Below are 14,890 nucleotides of genomic sequence, written 5' to 3'. Positions count from 1 at the left end.
AAACATCTCCATCTCTTCCTGAGTATCCTCAGAGAGTCCCTGACAGTCCCTGAGTCACACCCCCGCCCCCAGTACTGAGTAGATTCGCCGGGCCTTGGTGGCGACACCTCCCTAGGGTCGCCCAGCGGGCTCTCGGGACTCTGCGGGGGGAGACCCAGGGCACGGGTGGCTGCGGCGGAGACCACTGCTTCTCTCTCTTTCCCCTTCGGTAGTCGACTAAGCTGCAGGGCCTGGCAGGCTAGGCCAGAGGGCCGTTTGGAGAGAAGGGTAACCCTGACCTCCTGGAGGCCACCTATTCAATGGGGAGGGAAAGACTCCAGCCTGGGGTGTGTCTGTGTGTGTGTGTGTGTGTGTGTCCCCCAGAGGGTGACAGAGGCCCGGCTAGCCCTCTCCCGTGGCCCAACTTGCTGCCCAAGCACCAGCTCCTGAAGCAATCAACCCCCTATTAAAGTCAAATTTATAACCCCTAATAATATTAAGGAAAATTATTAAAATAATTGGCATATGTTACTGATCCTTGGGAGATTTCATTGAATACATTATAAGCTGTGGGGAAAAGCATTTAGTTTTTCAACCCCATCCCCACCCCCCACCTTGGGCCACCTCCGGAGGAGGGGGTGAAGAAATCACATTAAATATTTATCATAACTTGGGCAAGAATGAGATCGTCTATCCTAAATGTTTTAAACTTCATTTTTGTGGGAAAATTATTGGTTTTGAGGCACCTCCCTAGTCTAAAGAGAAGAGTGGAACGGAAGTAGGTAGGCAACTTTAGTATCAACTCAAGGCTTGGGGCTTTTCTTCTCATTTGGCAGAAGAAGACGGAAAACAGCAAGAAGAGGCAGACGCCCTCAATCTTGAGTTGGCTTTCTAGCGCTGAATGTCGGAGAGCTACCGGAGGGCCGGGGGCGCTGATCCTAGTTTTCAGCAGGAAATAAAAATGGGAAGGCGCCTGGCGTGCGGAGGAAGATCGCAGCCTAGGAGCGGTTTCCTAGTGCACCCTAGGATGTGAGGAGCGAATGGGAGCAGCTTTCCCGCAAAATGGCTCCCAGTCCCCCGGCCCTTGCGTCCCACGGCTTTGTCCACGTTAGTCACCGACCCGATGGTGTGGCCCACTCCACGCCTTTCTCTCCGGCCCTTCGAATCCCTGAGATTGGATGGGGAAAAGGGGAGATGGCAAAAGTGGTCAAAGGAGTCAGAATTGCTCGACATGGAAAGAGCGAGGGGGGCTGGTGGCCCAAGATTCTGCGTCGCAAAGAGGCGCCTGGGCCTGGGGGGTGGGGGATGCGTGCGTTTACCCCCCCCCCCCCCCCGCCTGAATGGACCTGAATTCTAACCTGCCCTCTTCTGGACTCCAGAACTAGAAAACTGAATCCCATCTTCGCTTCCCTCAGGGATCCAGAACTGAGCCTCTGGTTCGCTACCCGCAGGGTGGCTCGACTGCCTCCGCCTGAGGACGGTTTCTGCCGGTCACAGCCATCAACTTGAACTTCAGAGCGCCCAAGCTCGCTCCCTCTGCGCTCCGCTCCATCCCCCACCAAATAACTCCCCTCACGCGAGAGCCGCTTTATCCGGAGGCAGCTGGAGCCCCCTCGGGAGGACCATCATTATTATTATTAATTATCGTGATCCTCACTGCATTATTAATGACCACAATGATAACTGGCATCGGTATCAGCTTCTCCCGGTTCAGTGCAGTCCCCCAAGTCCCAGGCGGGGAGGAGGTCACTCTTGGAGCAGAGGCCGGGTTGATTCTGCTCAGGGCGCAAGGAGGAGGCTGCTAAGGTCGAGGCCCCGCGGGACGCGAGTAGAGGAAACAGGTCCCAGGCCCTGCACACCCCGTCCCCGCTGTCCCAGCCCCTTTCCTTTCTGCTGGCACCTTCTCTCTTCCTCCTCCTCCCCACCCCCACCCCTTTTGTCTTTTTCGGACGGATGTTTTCAGTACCAAATGGTGTATTTTCCGCACAAAACTGTGATATCTAGGGCAGATTACAGGCTGGACCGGAGTTTCGGGTTTCCCTGTACACCGCGTTGTTCTCCGGCATTCCAGGGGTGGCTAGGAAGGCCTGGGTTTTCCAAGTGATCGGTCGCCCGGCTGAGTAGGCAGGACTGACTGGGGGAGGTGTGCTCTGGTGGGTCCCTGGTGAGCGCATCAGTAGCACACCTGGACACGCGGGAGCCTCCCAAGTACTCACTCGGGACTCTCCTCTCTGTCACACCACCAAAGTAACCGAAAGGGCGCGCTAGGCCTGTGTGCAAGAGCTAAGCAATAAAGGCCTCAAAATAATACCTCACCAAGACTTGGTTGAACCCTTGGATGCCTTTTTTACTTCAATGGACGCGTGTCTCGGAAAGCGACCCACGGGATCCAAAATATGCGTTCAATGAATACTTGAGGATTGATTGATTATATAGTCTGATACTGCTTTGGTTCCACAGAAACTTGGAGCTCCTCAGCCCACTGCCACCCCCAGCAGACCGCAATGAACGGTTTCTATTTTTAACTGGCAGCTTAGAACAGGGCTGGAGACGTGTGGCCCTCCTCGCTAAACCCCTCCCCATGCCTCCAACGGACTGTTGCAGGGGTTTTATTTTAGGGAAGAATCTAGATCCTTCCAGACTGGATCGAGTGGTCGGTCGTCCCGCTGGGCTCCTGTGAAAGAAAAGGCAGCCTTGGCAATTTGAACAGGGTGTTACGAATGAGAACTTCTGTAAACCATAACCAGGGCAGCCCGAGGGTTCGAGTTCACGGTCAAGGCTGTGGAGTGACTGCGGCCGCAGGGTCCACGCCCCGCTCCGCCCCTGCTCCTCCGCCGCGCAGACCTCGGGCAGGGCACGCGAAGCCAGGGTCCTCCCACTCCCGCCCCGCCCCTCAGGGCCCAGTCCGCGCACTGTCCGTGCTGGGGCCACCTCGTCGCCCTTGTACGTTTCCCTTTTGTTCCCAGGGCTCGACGAGCTTTTGAAGAGGTGACCCCTCACTTCGTCTCCAGCCCTGCATCCTGCCCTCGTCCCGCATCCCGCAGCCACCAGGCCAGAGCTGGGGGGTGGGGGGGGTGCCTCATTCACTTGCGTGCACTCACACAGACATATCCCCTGCATACACACACATTCTCTCTCACAATCTCTCTCCACGCCTCAACATGCACACACACACACATGCACTCACATATGCTCGCCTCCTTCGGCATCCCCCAGGCATCCATTCGCGTGCGTGGGATGGACCCGAGCTGCAGAGATTGGGGACGCGTAGGGGGACGACCCAGCAAAAGATGCCCCCCTCTCCCTTCCGCTCTTTTCCAGCTCCCCCACCCCCTACGGCCTCTCTCCGAAAGGGCCCCGGCCTGCCCTGAACTCTCCATCCAACTTGGCTTTTGAGAGTCTGCTGCCTGGGCCTTTCTTCCGAAACCCGCACTTTGAGCCACCAGTGTGAGACAAGTTGGGTGGGGGATCCCCGCACACAGTCCGGATCCCTCAGGCCCACTTCCTTGGGAATGTGATAGGCCAGACTGTCCGGACTCCCCTCGCACCCACTGACTCCCGGGTGTGCGTTGGAGGTCGCTCCTTTACCTCTGTGTTAAGCCAGGAGGAAGAGAAAGAGTTTTCTAACCCTAGCCCCCTTCCTCCAACCCCTGCCCTTAGCCTCTTCTTTTCCTAACCTCCCGACGCCAGTATTTTCCTGTCCCCGAGGCCAAACCTGGTGGCCCAGGGGAGCAGAACAGGGCGCCACGCCGCCAGAGAGGTTGGGGGTAGAAATAATAATAATGTTAATAATGTCAAAGATAATCATCCTGGTTAACGCTCCCCGACTGGGTTGCTCCTCAGAGGCTGGTGGAGGCCTGGGGCGGCTACAGACCGCGCGGGGCTGGGAGTGGGCGTGGGGTCTTCTATAGGGGAGCGTGTGGAGAGGTTCTTATGTTGCCTGCCCCATGTCCCCCAACCCCCCTCAAATCTTGGGTCTGGAACCAGGCCGAGCCAGCAACCGTCTGGCCAGGAGCCGCCCTGGGCCTCTTGCTGCAAACGCGCGCGTTTCGTTCTTTTTCTTTTCTTTCTCCTGGCCCACTGGGCCCACAGTGGTTGGTGTGGTGGAGTGTGGTTTCTCGAAACTCTTTGGAGTCGTTTGGGTCTGTTTGCCGGTTGCCCCCACCCCCATCCCCCCAACCCAGGCCTCCCCCTCCCTCTCCCTGCCGGCAGATGAATGGTGGCTTTAATGATCCTGGGCGCGGCGTTGGCCCGGCGGTTCTGAAGATGCTCTGACCTGTAGGGAGGGCGCGAGAGGTCAGGCGCACGCAGGGCCGGGCTTGGGCTCTTCCCAGACCCACGCTGCTCGGATATTGATCTTGGGAGAAAGATAAACAGAAAAGCTGGACATTCGGTCATGAATACTAATGAGCCAGGGTAGGAGTTTTAATTGCTATGGACTTCCTTTTTCCAGTTAATCTTTATTGCAGACTTCGGAGTCGGTCTTTTCGAGCTCCGTTTTGTCTCCCTCTCTCCCCGCCCTCCTTCTTATATTTTCATTTGAAATGCCCAGGCGAAAGAGACCCGCGTCAACTTGACTTTATCCCTTTCCCAGTGCCCGTGTGAGCGCGAGAGCCCACAGCCCGAGTTCGCAGCAGGGCGCTTCTTCTGCTCACTAATTCTGGAAATGTAGGGGATCCTATAAAATAAATTGTTTCAATGTGGCTTTGGCGAGTCTGCTTCTTGACTTCCTCACCCTTATTGTTCCAAAGACTTCGTGTGTCCTTGGCCTTTAAACTTCCTCTTCACAATTGCATCTTTTCTCCAGGCACTGAGCTCCTTTCTACTCCAGACGGGTATATTCCATCCACAAACGTTCCCGTTTCTCAAGTCTCCAGGATTTGACACTGGCTTTGCCAACTGCAGTGTCTAAATGTTTCAATCTAGCAGTGAATTCTTAGGCAAGCTAATTCATCAGTTTACTTAATTGTAGTGTTTTCTTTGGTACCTGTAAGCAACAGTGAAATCTGAGATAGGAACCTAAGGGAATTTCCAGAACTATTTCTGCCTCCATTCTTAATATGCATTTGATAACTCAGTTATGCTGTTTGTCTTATAATAGACCCATTTTTTAATTGAGTTTTCTCTTGAAAATATATAAATTGACTGTAAATCCCATAAAGCAGTTTCAGCTGTGTGATCAGGAGAGAAAAAAAATGCAACCCCATTTCTGCAACAGACTATGCAACTCAAGGCAAAACCAAAACAAACCAAAACAAAAAAACAGCTGTATTAGAATTATTTCCAGTATTATTTTGATCTTCAAAGTTTGGGACAAAATAAACCTCTATTTCACATCATTGTCAATAGGTCCCAGTATTGAAGTCTCCTGAGGATTCTGTTTCACTTACACTTTCCAGTCCAAACTTTTTTTCTTCACACAATGATTTATTATGTAGGTAATTTTAGGGGATACAGTTTACAGCTTGAATTATTAGACTGAACACCTCTGGCTGACACCACGACGCCTTTTTTTTCAGCCTGCAGCTGTGTGTCACAACCCCATTTTCATACCCAACCGCTGCACATTCCTCCACAATGTATATTTCCTTCTTGCAAAGATCAAACATGCTTTGGTCAAAGTGTTTATTTTAAAATACAGGAAAATTAAAACTAAACACAGCTCTACCGAAAAATCCTCCAATGTATCATATTTTTCCTCCTCCTGTGCCCACAAAAAAGTAACAAGTTGTAGTACTTTCTGGAATAAAATTTCAAATCGAAGGGGAACACACAGGCACATACAGACTCGATTTTCATTTTATTATTGAAACACATCAGGAAACCTGCCTCTTCTCTTCATATTTGAATCCTGTTTGGATGTCTTTAGTTTTTACCATAAAAATATCACAAGCAACAACAGCAGCGTATCTTTAAGAAGATGCTGACAGGCATCTATTTTATTCACCGACCTACACATTCATTATTTCTAGGATATTTTTCTATCTTAGTATTTTTCTTTTAATTGTATCATCCAGAATATAACTTAAGGGAGAGAAGGATATTTTTAAGTATTTGCCAACAGGAAGAAAAAAAAAAAAGTAACTCAGAAACAACATTTCCCAAGCATGTAGGTAGGTTTTTGTCATGTGCATATGTTCCCTTTTCCCCTTCAAATTAAGGTGAAAAATCACAAAGTAAAATCACTTTTTCAGCACCTAAGTCATGTGAAGTGGATTTTAACTGCAGATTTTGATGGACAAGTTGTCCTTCTACAACCCACTATCCGCTGCTTTTTTCAAGCTTCTCTGGATTCCCAACTGACAGAGATATAGACCTCAGCCACTCCTCTCCCATCCCAGGCAGCTTATTCAGCTTCTCCAGCCACGCAGTGCCTTAACGGGGCAGAAACTGGTAGGCTGTTTTTAATCAAGTTTGGAAGCAGAATCTTTTCCCTCTGACGACTGTGCCCAGGGGTGGATCCAGCTGACTGTCTGGCGCTGCGGGCTGCAGGCTCGGCCACCCCTTTTTCAGACACAACACCAGAGAGGGGTATTGAAATAATTGCGTGTGGCAGAAATGTTTAGAAACTAGTATTAACCCCTCTTACTTCCCGTACTTCTGAACTAGCAGGCAAAAGAAGCCAAAAGGAAATCTGAAATGATATTCATTTACCTGCCCAAGGCAGACAAGAAACTGCAGAGAGACTTGATGCTTTGAAAATGGACTCTGCAGAATCTTTCAAGTCAGATGCTGCTTAAGATCAACGGCAGTAAAAAATGTTTGATAATTTGATTGGTTAAAACTTTTCTAGATATTAGTGATAATGAATTAGGCTAGATGTCTCTTTCTGGAAAGAATCTGGAGGGCATATAGAAAATAATCTGTATGTGATCCTCTTCTTCCTGTTCTTCAAGGGGAGATAAATTATAGTGCATATTCTTTGGATTTTTTTTAACCTTAGAGAAATAAATAAAAATATCTAGCCCTCACGTATTATTGAGAATTCTTCGCAAGAGTGGAGAATCAAGGATTTTCAAGATGAAGAACAAAACAAGGAATCAGATTACAATCTTCCCCTAAAATACATGTCTTCCTCTGATGGGTTTTCAAATGATCTCTTTGGTGATTGTTCATCTGAACTATCTGTTCAAATTAAAGTGAAATGAATATTTCCCCCTGGATAGTTTAACTTCTGACATACAAAACATTTCTAAAAGTTCTAAATGAAAATCAAAGATTTTTTATAGTCTTAGTAACAACATTTCTTGTCATGGCCAAACCAATTTACTATAAACTTCCTTTCACCTTTGGTAAATTACCTGATACATCAAAAGAAAATCTCACCTTGAAAATATCAACTTTTCTGTCAATGTTATGAGAAGTTATTTTCATGATATGCAATTGGAATTTTTTATTTCATTTCCTTTTTTTAAATCCAAGAGAATTAATTCAAAAACTGATTTGGACTAGGGAGGAGACATTATCAATGAAAAGTCCTAACTTATAAATCAGACATACCTCAACTACCTCCCAGTACATACATACATACACACCCTTCCTGAGAAAAGAAAATGTTTGAACTGAAGAGAGCAGTCATATCAGTCCCATGACTTCAAATGCCTTCTAAAAAAGTCTATCATGATTATTTTACAATATAGCAAAATTGTCATCTAAAGTTTCAGGGTGACATTTTTCTAAATCTTTACTAATACTAACTTACTAGTTCAGAAATGTAAAACATAATTGATTTTATCGGGCAAAGTATTGCATCACCTGTTAACATAAATATCTCCCATAGACTGCTCTTGTAATTTATGTAAGTTCTCTTATTTTTGACAAGAGTTCACTTGTAGTCTACTATTCTCTTGTGCCCCCCAACATTTTTGCAGTTGAAAGTTGAATGCTGGGTACTCTGAGGTTGGAAACCCCACCAATTGGTTTTCCTGGAAGCAAAAGTTGTCTCCCTCTGACAGATGCTACTTTAGGTGTCTTTTCTTCTAAGCGGTTCTCAGAATTAAATTAGCTTCATCACTTGCTACTATTTTTCTAAGGTTTATGGTCCAAGTGGCAGCCCTCTCTGAAACATACCGTAGGCTCTGTCTCACAGTGGCAAAGTCGCCTATCTTTGCTTCAAATTTTGTTGTGTGTTTAAAATACAATAAAGTCAGTTTAAAAATAATTTTTAAGAGAGCACTTTCAAGAAGCACTTCCTCTCCTACTGCCAAACAGCGCTGCTCCCCAACCTCTTGGCTGGAACCCTTGCTTTCGATTTGTTTGTTTCACGCATTTCCCTAAAGAACCGGGCTCTTTGCGCTATTTAATTCTGCTTTAAAAATGCATCGCTTGTGCCTTGGATTTTTGTCTGAGACAAATTGCTATCGAAAGTGTATCAGATTCGTTCAAAATACAGGATTTGAGTCAATATTCCCATACTGGAATATTTTTAAATTTGAAGAATATTTTAAAATTTGTTTTTGCCATAGGAGTCCACATTTTTGCAATATATTTTCAACTGAAGAAGGGTTGCCTGTATTTCTCATGACAAACAAACAAAAAGTAACGATTACCGTCTGCTTAGATCTTCCTTTATTACTATTTTTTAGCCCGTGTATCATAACCTAACTGGTATGTGCTATTCTGTCCAGCTCTTGATGATCTAGTTGAATTCTAGACATTGTGCCAAGAAGTGTATTTGAAGCAGATAAGTACGTATAATACAAATGCGTTTTGTTAGACCTGATGGATGCTATTTTTCTTTTAATAGGTTTGTAGCAAACTAACACAATAACACAATGTATTCCTTTTCAAGGTACATTGTTGAAACAGGTCTATTAAGAGCGCGTTGAGCTATTTCTCGCTTCTATTGAACAGTCTGTTGCTCAAACACAACAGCCAACAAACGCCAGCTGCCTCAACAAAAGTAGAAACCTAACCCTTTTATGTAATGTTTTAACAGAAAGGGTAGCTCTGTTTAATTAAAAACATTGATGATTCAGTGAAACAATGGAAACTCAAGTTCAAGTGGTGCTCTATTGATTTAAGATGATTTTTACTAGCAATGGGTATAATTCATTTTTTTTCTGGCTCTCTCTTGTTTATAAAGGGGTTCCTTCTTGTGGCATTATTTGGGTGAATAGGAAAAGACAGAGATGGCTATTGCCTTAGAAACCTGATTAACGCACGTCGCTTTGAGAGCAAGGTGTTCAAGTTATAAGTGCACCCCATATTTTTGTCAGTTTATTCGCGGTGGGGAAGCTTTGAAAGTAGCTCCTCTCAGCAGGTTAAAAAGTGAAGTCTGCGTCCTGGCATTTAAATGTCTTTGTTATTGTGTCAAGCAAGTTGTTGAAAACCGCATGCCCGGAATACTAAGGTTGGGCAGCTAGATGAGGCAAGTTGTGTGTGTGTGTGTGTGCGCGTGTGCGCGCGCGTGCACGCGCGCCCCTGGGCGCAGGGCTGTGTGTGCTAGGACAATTATTTTCATCAGCTGCTTGCTTGCTCGCGCCCGACCGCTCCTTTTTGCAGCACCGACGGCCTCCGGGCTTTCAAGTTTGAAAGGAAGCAGGAGGAATTCTTCCAGGGAGACTCCCTCCTTGGGAGCGTCGAACTCTCAGTGCCCTGGGGAGCGGGCCTCGGTCAAGGGTATCCGAGTGCCCCCCCTCCCCCGCCCCGGCAGGAGAGCACTCGAAGGCCGCGAGGTTCCGGGTTTCGCCCTCCTGCGACCTTCGCGAGGACCTCCCGGGAGGGGCGCCCGGAGCTCCGGGCGACGGCCCTGGGTCAAGGTGGGCGGAGGCAGGTGCTTCCCTTCGCCCGGCAGCTCGGCGGCCGCATTTCGCACTCCTTCCTCCCAGTCGGGCCCGGAGGTTGGTCTCCACCGTTCCCGGACCCCCGAATGCGAGGGATTTGAGAACGCCGCCTCCGTCGACCTCCGTCCCGCAAAACAACCGGCACGAGGGCCCGGAGTCCGCAAAGCTGGCCTACAGGCCGCCCCCGGGGCCTCAGCGCGGGTTCTTCCGCGTAGGACGCCCTTGTCCGCCGCTAACAGAGGGGGCGGGGCGGGCCAAGGCCAGTGGCCTACGGGATCCCGTCCAGCGGTCATACAAGTCCCCGGAATAGGGCCGGCGACCCAGCGCCTCGGGCATCGTTTGTTTCCCACGGCCGCTACCCTGATCCGCGCGGCGGCCTTAAAGCCGTTTTGTCCCGGCCGCCGGTACAGGCCGCGACCGGCCGCGACCGGCCGCGACCGGCCTGGGTGCAGTACTTCCGCCCGCTCCCGGCGTCCTGCGCGCCCGGGGGTCAAAGGGCCCCGGGCCGCTCCCGGCGTTGGGGCCTCGCGCGCCCTCCGGCCACGCGTCCTCCTCCCCGAAGGCGGAGGGCGGGTGGCGGTGCGGCCTTGAGGCCGCAGGTGGCAGCGCGTCAGGCCCACCTTCCCAGATGAAACCGGGGAGAACGTGGCCGTGGCCGGAAAGGGAACCGAGAGGGAAACGTCCACACGGGCCCCGCAGGCCTAGAGTGAATTATTTAAGCTGTTCCCGGTGTTTAAAGAGGTTTTTCAGTTTTTAAAGAATGTTGTAAAAAAAATATCAGCCCTTGTTAACTCCCTCATTATATGCTTTTTTCTCCTCAGCTGAACAAGCCGTGTTTCCTGAAACTGAGGAGCTATGTAAGTGTTTAAACATGTGTCAAGTGTCTCATAAATAATACAAATTCATAAAGAAGAGGAGGAAATTTAAGTGATACCCGAGGTACTTGGGATGGCTACGTTTCGCTACTGGGTTCTTTTTGGCCGTGAAATTGTGGTAAGGAAACTACTGGGGGGTTATGTGGCACCTCAAGGAGCCCACCCCTTGTCTTAGCTCGCTCGCTTTGAGTCTGTACGCTTCCCTCTCTGGCAGGGCCTTTGTCCAGTCCATGAAAGACGTTCAGGTGCTCTGCAGAGTCTGTAAAATGGAGAGGTAATACCTGACCAGTGAGAGTCACCTTCCTGTCTTTTCCTCTCCGCTCCCTCTCCCTCCAAGTGTCCGCCACCGAGACATTGCTCTCGCATCCAGCACCCCCTTGTTAGAATGGAGGTTAGTGCTGCTTCCGGGGGGGCGGGGGAGACAGTAGGAGAGACGAGGTCTGGGCTTTATTTTTTTATTTTTTTTTTTAAAGATTTTATTTATTTATCTGAGAGAGAGAATGGGAGACAGAGAGCATGAGAGGGGGAGGGTCAGAGGGAGAAGCAGACTCCCCGCTGATCAGGGAGCCTGATGTGGGACTCGATCCCGGGACTCCAGGATCACGACCTGAGCCGAAGGCAGTCGCTTAACCAACTGAGCCACCCAGGGGCCCTGCACTTTTTTTTTTTTTTTTTAAGATTTTATTTATTTATTTGAGAGAGAATGAGAGAGAGCACATGAGAGGGGTTAGGGTCAGAGGGAGAAGCAGACTCCCTGCCGAGCAGGGAGCCCGATGCGGGACTCGATCCCGGGACTCCAGGATCATGACCTGAGCCGAAGGCAGTCGCTTAACCAACTGAGCCACCCAGGCGCCCCGGGGTCTGGGCTTTAATTTGAGATCTGGGTTAGCAAATCATTTTAAGTTTTTGTATTCTTTCTCTTACCTAGAAAAGCTGAAAAAAGGTGTTGCCCTAACATAATTTGAGGTCCTCTGGGAAAACGTAAGTACAGAGTGTTCTTTTGCAGTAAAAATGACAAATGTTTTAAAATTAGATTGAACTTCAGGGTTACCTCCATACTTCAGTTCCTTGGGTGACATTTTTCATATTGATCGTCATTCTGGGGAAGATTTCTGTGGCATTCTATTTCTAGGCGTTTTAAAATGTCTAAATGCATGTCAGGCATCTCTTCTGTGTGCATGGTTGCTGCTGCTTCTGGATATAGCTGGTGATGGATGTAATGGTAATATGGAGATGCCAGAGCTCTGCAGTGTTCATTGTTGATTATCCATGATATTTCTTGTCAGAGGGTTCCAAAATACTCTGTCAATGGTTTTAATATAAAGAGCCATTTTTGTTATTTACAGTCCTCTCTCTCCTTAGAACCTAACTTTGAATCTAAGGTGGTCTGAGCAAGGAATAATGCCTAGTCTCAGGAACATTCAAAATTACTCATCTCCTCTAAGCACCGAGACTTTGTTTCAAGATCAAGCCACCTAATCTTCTCTTTGCTTAAGATAATAAGTTTACTCCCCGGAGGTTTCTCAGTCTCTTCTGTAAATAGATTTCAGGTGGTTGTCTTACTATCCTTTCAGAATTGCTCAGACATGTATGAACCTCAGTGATGGGAACAGCTTAGACTGTATAGTTGGGGAAGAGTTGGGGCTACTCCCCTTCCCAATAAATTCACTCAGAATCAAGTCTGTATACATGCTGATAAATTCCCAGGTTGGCAGATGAAGACTTTGCTGAGGTTAACAAATACCTTTTTGATGTTTAAACAGTCCCTAATAAGAATGCCAACCATCTGTTGAAAGCCAAACAATAAATAGTGAACAGAATAGTCAATGCATAGATAATTTACTCATTTGTTATTTGTTCTTAAACATTAGCCAATTGTCAACAAATTGATATCCAGGCGCTCTTTGAGCCAAGCCTCTGTTGCTAAACTCAGATAGGACATTTTGATCTTTTTCTTTGTGTGCGACTCCCCATTCCATAAGAGAACACTGTGCCTCTTTATAGGAAAAGATGTACAGCATTTACTACAGTATCAGGTAGCTTGTTCTCTAATGGTGGAGTTAAGGCAGTTATGTAAAATGACTAAATAATACAAAGTAAATAATATTAGAGTATGGGGAATGACTAAATAATATAAAGCATAATGAGTACCTTAAAAGAAATGTTTATACATTCTTCAAAATGTTCAAAGATGGATAAAATAACATCAGAAACTGTAAAAGGAACAACATTTAGGCTTGCAGTATACTTCCCAACATCAACAAGAGACGTCTGAAGACAAAGGACTACTATTTCGAAAGGAGCTGAGAGAAAATAACTGTAACCCAGAATGCCATACCCAGCTAGCTGTTATTTAAAAGTGAGGGCTAGGGCGCCTGGGTGGCTCAGTCGGTTAAGCGACTGCCTTCGCCTCAGGTCATGATCCTGGAGTCCCGGGATCAAGTCCCGCATCGGGCTCCTTGCTCCGCAGGGAGCCTGCTTCTCCCTCTGACCCTCCCCCCTCTCATGTGCTCTCCCTCTCTCTCATTCTCTCTGTCTCAGATAAATAAATAAAATCTTTAAAAAAAAAAAAATAAAATAAAATAAAAAATAAAAGTGAGGGCTAAATAAATATGTCTTCAGACCAAAAAGGTGGGAAATTACCACTTGCCTTTGATAATGATTATAGGAAGTTTTAGGAGGTACACGAGGAAAGAGTTTGTTGATTCCAGAAGGACAGAGTGGACTACAAGAGGAAATGGTGCACAAAGAAGCTGTTCATTGACATGTGGGAAATCGAACAGTTATTGCATGTATAAAATAATATGATGATGACTAGTTCAGGGTGTTTACAACATGATGGCCAACACAACTTACCCAAACTGAGAGAATCTGATATAGCAGTTCATGATAGAAACTCTTAGCAAACTAAGAACAGAAGGCATCTTCCTCAAGCCAGATAGAGCATCTACAAAACTCTCAGCTCACATAATACTCAAAGGAAAAAACTGAATACTTTTTCCCCTCAGATTGGGAATAAGATAAGGATGTTAGCTCTCACCACTTCTATTCAACATTGTACTGGAGGGCCTAGCCTTGTAGCCACTTGAAATAAGTCAAGAAAAAAGAAAGAAAAGGCATAAGGATTGGTAAAGAAGAAATAAAATTTTTTTTTTAAAGATTTTATTTATTTATTTGACAGAGAGAGACATAGCGAGAGCAGGAACACAAGCCGGGGGAGTGGGAGAGGGAGAAGCAGGCTTCCTGCAGAGCAGGGAGCCCGATGTGGGACTCGATCCCAGGACCCTGGGATCATGACCTGAGCCGAAGGCAGACGCTTAACGACTGAGCCACCCAGGCACCCAAGAAGAAATAAAATTTATTTGCAGAGGACACAGCGGTGCTGATAGACGATCTAAATGAATCTACAAACTATCAAAAGCAATAAATGCATTTAGCAAGATTAGATACGAGGTCAAAATACAAAAAATCACTTGTATGCTAGAAAGACACAAATGGGAAAGGGAAATTTTAAAAATACCATTTGTAATAACATAAAAAAGGTAGAGAAAAAATCTAACACAGATATGAAGAGGGAAGTAAGTAATAATGAATACAGAAATGAATGCACTAGAAATCAAAGAAGCAATTGGGAGGCTCAAGAAAATGAAAGTTGGTTCTCTGAAAAGATTAATAAAGTACACAAATTTTTTTGTTAAAATTTTATTTGTGTGTGAGAGAGAGAGAGAGCCAGGGTGAGGGGCAGAGGGAGAGAGACAAACCTGGTCCCCCAACCCCAGCAGGGAGCCCGATGCAGGGCTTGACCCCAGGACCTTGAGATCATGACCTGAGCTGAAGTCAGACGCCGAACCAACTGCGCTGCCCAGGTGCCCTGATGAAATAGACAGCATTTTAATTAATTTTAAAAAATTGGGGCACCTGGGTGGACAGTCAGTTGGGCATCCAACTCTTGGTTTCAGCTCAGGCTGTGATCTGAGGTCCTGGGATCAAGCCCTGCGTTGGGCTCCATGCTTGGCCTGGGGTCTTCTTGGGATTCTCTCTCCCTCTCACTCTGCCCCTTCTCTCGTGCTCTCTCTCTAAAATAAATAAATTAATTAATTAAAAAATTAATGTTAAAAGGCACAAATGTACGATGCTAGGAATTTTTAAAGGAGACAAACTATAGATATAGCAGAGATTTTTTTCAAAATGATAAGAGAATTTAGGAACTTAGGTAGTATGGACAATTTCCTAGGATAATATAACTTATCC

The sequence above is a fragment of the Mirounga angustirostris genome, unplaced genomic scaffold, assembly GCF_029215605.1.
Source record: "Mirounga angustirostris isolate CCGP_5_RB_7025 unplaced genomic scaffold, mMirAng1.0.hap1 SCAF_3, whole genome shotgun sequence".
Taxonomy (NCBI): Eukaryota; Metazoa; Chordata; class Mammalia; order Carnivora; family Phocidae; genus Mirounga; species Mirounga angustirostris.
This window is presented reverse-complemented; position numbering follows the sequence as displayed.